Source organism: Triticum aestivum, chromosome 1B (assembly GCF_018294505.1).
Source record: "Triticum aestivum cultivar Chinese Spring chromosome 1B, IWGSC CS RefSeq v2.1, whole genome shotgun sequence".
Lineage (NCBI taxonomy): Eukaryota > Viridiplantae > Streptophyta > Magnoliopsida > Poales > Poaceae > Triticum > Triticum aestivum.
The window spans coordinates 570,141,994-570,148,723 of NC_057795.1; the positions used below are offsets into that span (position 1 = coordinate 570,141,994).

The 6,730-nt window shown below is 43.7% G+C and overlaps 1 non-coding gene across 1 annotated transcript; it reads right to left on the bottom strand.

Annotated features, from left to right (window-relative positions):
- Positions 1-2,606: 2,606 nt before the first annotated feature.
- LOC123150800 (small nucleolar RNA SNORD36) lies at positions 2,607-2,686 on the bottom strand. Its single transcript, XR_006475359.1, has one exon. It is a non-coding gene; the product is annotated as a small nucleolar RNA SNORD36 (small nucleolar RNA).
- Between the last annotated feature and the right edge of the window lie 4,044 nt (positions 2,687-6,730).

Below are 6,730 nucleotides of genomic sequence, written 5' to 3' on the forward strand. Positions count from 1 at the left end.
AGCTGAGTTTGTGATGGGTACTTGGTATGTCTTGACTTGAGCGAAGACCTCCCCGGCAACGGCGCCAGAAATCCTTCTTGCTACGTCTTGAGCTTGCGTTGGTTTTCCTTGAAGAGGAAAGGGTGATGCAGCACAGCAGCGTAAGTATTTCCCTCAGTTTTTGAGAACCAAGGTATCAATCTAGTAGGAGGCTCCTCACAAGTCCCGCGCACCTCCTCAAACAAACAAAGAACTCGCAACCAACGCAATAAAGGGGTTGTCAATCCCTTCAAGGCCACTTGCGAAAGTGAGATCTGATAGAGATAATATCATAAGATAAATACATTTTTGGTATTTTATGATATAGATTGGAAAAGTAAAGATGCAAATAGAAGTAGATTGAAAGATTATATGATAAGAGATAGATCCGGGGGCCATAGGTTTCACTAGTGGCTTCTCTCAAGATAGCATAATTATTACGGTGGGTGAACAAATTACTGTCGAGCAATTGATAGAAAAGCGAATAATTATGAGATTATCTAGGCATGATCATGTATATAGGCATCACGTCCGTGATAAGTAGACCGACTCCTGCATGCATCTACTACTATTACTCCACACATCGACCGCTATCCAGCATGCATCTAGATTAAGTTCATGAAGAACAGAGTAACACATTAAGAAAGATGACATGATGTAGAGGGATAAACTCGTGCAATATGATATAAACCCCATCTTTTTATCCTCGATGGCAACAATACAACACGTGCCTTGCTGCCCCTGCTGTCACTAGGAAAGGACACCACAAGATTGAACCCAAAGCTAAGCACTTCTCCCATTGCAAGAAAGATCAATCTAGTAGGCCAAACCAAACTGATAATTCGAAGAGACTTGCAAAGATAACTTAATCACACATAAAAGAATTCAGAGGAGATTCAAATATTTCTCATAGATAAACTTGATCATAAACCCACAATTCATCAGATCTCGACAAACACACCGCAAAAAGAGTTACATCGAATAGATCTCCAAGAAGAGGAAGGCACTACAAGAAATATGTCAACTTGTGACCACCACTATTGGTCACTGAAAGGTCATGGTTTTTCATTTGCGACCTTTTTGTGACCAAAAATAGAAGGTCAAAAGCTGGCGGTCGTAAACTGACTATAGCGACCTTTCTTCTAGAATGGTCGAATATGTTTATGACCAAAATATGTCCACTTTGGCATTTTGGTCACTAGCAACCTCCCCAGGCCACGTAGGCATCCAGCGAGGCAAGCTGATGTGGCACAAGATTCAGCCCAGTCCAATTCGGTTTTCTACATGGGCCTAGCCCAACAATTCAGCCTTTCTATATTTTCTTTCCTGTGCTTTTATTAGCTACATGGGCCTGGCCCAAGAATTCGACCTTTTTATTTTCTAGGCCATGGCCTTTTTTATTTTATTTTTTCCAAAAGATGAGCCAACTAGTGAGATGGGACCCAGTTGTCAGGTTCTAACAATTGGGTCCCAGTTGTCACTGTTATATTCTTCAGATCTCAATTTTCCAGTAAATAAATAACAATATTTAAATCCGAACAAAGAGAAAACAAAATGCTTCAAACAGAGCACGACTAATCAGGAAAAAATATGGTACACATTACGAATAAAATCAGAAAGAGCAAAACTTGGCACATTATTACAATCAAACTTGTTCATCCTGGTAACACAGCAAGGATGGTTCATCCTGATAACACATTATTACAGAAAAATATGGTTCACATCAAGTTTACAATAAAAAAAATGTTCACATCAGGTAACAACTATCACAGTATAACTAGCTCCCAACTTGTTCATCCTGGACCTCACGACAAAACATGAATGAAGGCCAGCATCTGCAAGTTATCAAGAAAAATGGTTAGAACAAGCAAAATGCGACATTTTTACCATTTAAGCATAGAAGAACAGGGTCAACAACATTTCGATCTTTGAAAATGAACCAGGATTTCAATCTTTGAACAGCAAAAAATTGATACAATAGATCATTTGCGGTTTAAAACAACCCCTAAGGAGAGACATGTGACACATTCATTTGCCAACATCTGTAGAAATTGAACCTCATAAACATGCAATGTGGAATTTGTATCTCAAAGAAGTATACATACTTATCAGGTTTAATTAGCACATAAACATGCAATGTGGAATTTGTATCTCAAAGAAGTATACATACTTATCAGGTTTAATTAGCACACAGAAGCCAAATGCTAGTAGCTCATGATTAGTACACAAGATAGGATTCAACAAAGTAAACAAGAAGGTGGCTACAATACAAAACTAAGCTCATCACACAGAATAAAATGATATTAAAAGTAAGCTCAACATAAGCATATGAGTTTTTTGGCACCACCAGATCAAATATAGCAACGCCAGAATAATCATATGAATCATCATTTGCTCAGCCCATCTTCCAAGTGCAACTACTTCATCATTCTAGCTAAATTAAGATGTTAAATGACTAAAACTAGAAGTATGCTACAATCATATGGTACTGGTTAAAAAATGTGACTAGAGGACTAGACTTGAACACATCACTTGCAATGCCTACTGGAAGGAGCAAGTGTATAGAAGAAAACAAACATTAGACAGGCTGGCCATCAGTCTTTAAAACCTTGATTTTGTATTCCTCAAAGAGAATCTCAGGAATATGTTGTTGTAGCATCATCTGACCAGCCAATCCATCATTAACACACGTGCACACACAAAGCAGAGAACAATTTGAAATCAATTGCAAGAATTGCAGTAGCACATACAACTAGCATGTTACGGTTTGTGGGTGATGGGGAAAATGCATGTGAAGTGCATAAATCACAGAGGGGTGTGTACAATACACACCATCTTTGACAGCAAGCAAAACAGACAGGAATAGAGCATGTCAACTACTGTAAAGCACAATCACTAGCATGGTGGTGAGAGCAGTTTCCATACGCCAACCATTCTTCTTGCAGGTGTTGGAAGCCCCCGCCTTATAGCATGAGTGGAGGTAGCACGCAATCTGCACCAACAAAGTACCAAAAACAACGTCAATCCCCGGTGTCACAGTCTCACAGACAGCCAAACCATCTTAATCCTAAAAACAAAAAAGGCATCAGCACCACCGAGGAGGAGGACGCACCGAGATGAAGGTGAAATTCTAGGGCGGCGTGCCGACGCCAATCTCCCTGAAGTACAATCCGTTTCATGTAGTTCTTGAGGGACACGATGTCGCCCTCCTCCTCAGAGCAGAGGGTGCCGCCTACACCGCCGCCGAGGAGGACGTGCTGCTGTGCCTCCTCGCCACCGGAGAGGCGCGTGGTGCTGTGGCTGTTCGGTTGACAGGAAGGTCACCGTCCGACCAGGAAGGTCACCGTCCGACCATGTCGGTAGAGTTCTTGCTGCCGCCACCACTCCTCCGTCGACAAAGGTGCTTTCTCCCGATGTCAATGCAACTTCAAGCAAGCAAGCAAACATGAATGAATGATCCTGCAAAGATTGTCATATGTGCATGGTCAAATATAAAGATTGCATTAAGAAAAGTGTTTTCAATTTTTCGTGAGAATAGACACTGCAAGAATAGCATACTTCTATGCTGAGTCTAACAGAACAAGGTCCTGCAAAGAACTAGGACTAAACAGACTATTGTAGTATCAATTAACTCGCGCATGATTAAAAAAACTCAACATAGTGTGGCAGAGTATTGAGGTGTTGGGTAATTCTTCAGTGGGCTAACAAAATCATCATGTTCTAGTCAGTTCCGAATCCACATATGTGTCCAGCAAAACTGAAAACCAATCGCATACTCGCTGGGATTCGGATTTAAGTACTACTAGTAGGAAGGAGCATATATACCTGATGTAGGATCGGATAGGGAGAATGTTGTGTGGCTCATCCCGGCAGTTGGGCAACCGCAGCAGGTCATTGAACTCGGGGGTCTTGGCGATCAAATCCTTGGCGATCTACGTAGCCCTGTTCCTTAGGAGTTGCCAGTCGATGGCGGCCCTGTATCAAAGGAAGAGATGTTCAAAACCTAAAGTTTTATCTATGCTACACGCTCACACGTACAGACGTACTTGCATGCAGAACCCCTCAGAATAATGGAACACGGTAGGAAAGAAAATACGAGTCACCTGAGCTTCTCGTTGCGGTGCAAGGCCGAGAGCAAGCGGATGCGCCTGACGGTGCCGGAGGGGGCGTTGGGATACCATGCTGAGGTCGCGCTCGTAAAACTCAGTCATAAGGGCGCCGTGCGGCGTGCGGATGGAGATGGAGTGGATGGTTCTGTGCAGATTGATGAAGCTGAAGAGGAGCCTCCCCTCCTCGCCGAGCATCACGTCGACCTTGGGCACGAAGCGGACGACGTACTTGATGGCGTCGTCCCACTGGCCCTGCCTCGCGAGGCGCTGCAGGTGGTCCATGCTGAAGAACACGGTCGTCTCATGGAGCAACCTGGATCAAGCACGTACGTGCAAAGGATTTATCTCAGACCAAATCGAATCGAAGCAATCCGCATATGGAATAAAAAAAGGACGTGAATCAAGCCGGGGAGCAACTGACCAGTGGGCGAAGAACTCGATGACGGCGAACTGCTCCCGCGAGGCCGTGAGGAAGGCGCCCAAGCTGGTGGGGTTGAGGTCCACAGCGTCCTCCCCCTGCGCGGCGGCCCCAGTCCCCGCCTCGTCGCCGACGCCCAGCGATCGAAGGGCGTCCGTGCGCCCCGCGAGGGAGGAGGCGACAGCACGAACGAGGAGGAGGACTCGCGCCACCGCGGAGACCATGGGATCGGCAAGGAGCTGGATCTCACCGGTCCGTCTCGCCACATCCGTACATCTCAGAAGGAAGGGAGGTCGCCGGTGGGGGTGGTAGTCGCCGGTGGAGGCCAGGGCAGTCGAGGAGTGGGGTAGGAGGTCGCCGGCGGGGATGGGGATGGGTTTGCGGGAGTGGAGATCGGCGACGGGGCCGGGTATAGGGTTGCGAGAGAGGAGAGGATGGATCTGGGGGACCGAGGGGAGGGGGGAGTGGGTGAGTGGGGGTGGCGGCGGGTGGGGATCTGGGGGATCGAGGGGAGGGTGGGTGGGTGGGTTAGGGTTTTTGACTCTCGGGAGAAGCTCCACCGTTGGATGGATGCATGATGGATGGCTCAGCTTGCGTCCAATTTGGTGATCCGCGTGAAAGCTGTTCCTCGCGTCTCATTGGCCGGCTATCTCGCACTTGAATCTCAAAATTTTGGACCCAAAACTTAAAAAAAACATAACAATGGCATAGTTTGTCAAAATGATCTCGTTTTTTTAGAATGGCAAACGATCCATAGTTTGACGGCTTTTATTTTCTTTCACCAAAAGATGATTTTCCATTTTTCGAGTGCATAAAAAGATTAGTTTTTTGTGAAGAAGCTACCAAATATTTGTTCCAAAATAGCACAACTCCATTTTTCAAAAATATTAGACCACATTTTATGTAAAATTGACCAAATAGTTACATGTCAAAGGCTTTTGATCCACCTCTTATAAAAAAACAAATTTCATCCATTCAGTAGGAAGCGGGGAAAATTTGAACGAAAATTTGTTCAAATGACTTCATATTGTGCACAAGGGTGCATATTGGAATGGCAGACAAGGTTGCCTAAGGAAGTTTCCATTTTCTTTGGACGAAAAAAATCATTTTCCATTTTTCGAGTGCCCAAAATGAGTTTTTTTGTGAAGAACCTACCAAATAATTGTTGCAAATTTGTACCAAATCATTTTTGTAAAATACTAGGCCATATTTAATGCACAATTGACCAAATGGTTGGGTGTCACAAGTTTTGATCCACCTCTGGTGAAAAAGACAAATTTCTGCCGATTTAGTTGGGAGCGGGTCAAATTTGAACTGCAGTTGCCTCATAGTTTGCTATTTATTTTTTCCAAAATTCATTTCTAGGTACATAAATACCTATTTAATCAGAGAAACACCCAAAAAAATTCCAAGATTCAACCACTAGCTACGAACGGTCATTCCCGCCGTTTTGACCGCATTTTGAAATGGGCATAAAAAATTCAAAAAAAATAAAAAAATTGGGAAACCTTCGTATTGTGTCATTATATGTGGCCAAGTTCCCAGGAAAAATAACAAACTTGTAATACGGAAATTATTTTAAAAAAGTGTTCTCAGAAATGAGCTATCACGCGTGAAGATTCATGGCTTTCAAGCCAAATGATCAATCTTATGGCCACATTCATGGCATAGTTTGTTCGAATGATCTCATATTGTGCACAAGGGTGAACCTTGGAATGGCAAACAATATTGCCTAAGGAAATTTTCATTTTCTTTGGACGAAAAATTCATTTTCCATTTTTTCGAGGGCCCAAAATGAGTTTTTTTGTGAAGGATCTACCATATATTTGTTGCAAAATTGGACCTAGTCAATTTTATAAAATACTAGGCCATATATAATGCACAATTGACAAAATGGTTGCGTGTCAAAAGTTTTTATCCACCTCTTGTGAAAAAGACAAATTCCCGCTGATTCAGCTAGAAGCGGGTCAAATTTGAACTGTAGGTGCCTCATAGTTTGCTCTTTATTTTTTCCAAAAATCATTTCTAGGTAAATAAGTATCTATTTAATCAGAAATACATGGTTTGATGGTGAGACATCGAGGTTTGGACGGTGGCCGAGGGCCCCAACTCTAGAGCGCATACGCTCGCATGCCCGCCGCGTGGTCACCGCGTGACCGTGGCGTTGCCATGCGTTCTGGGCAGC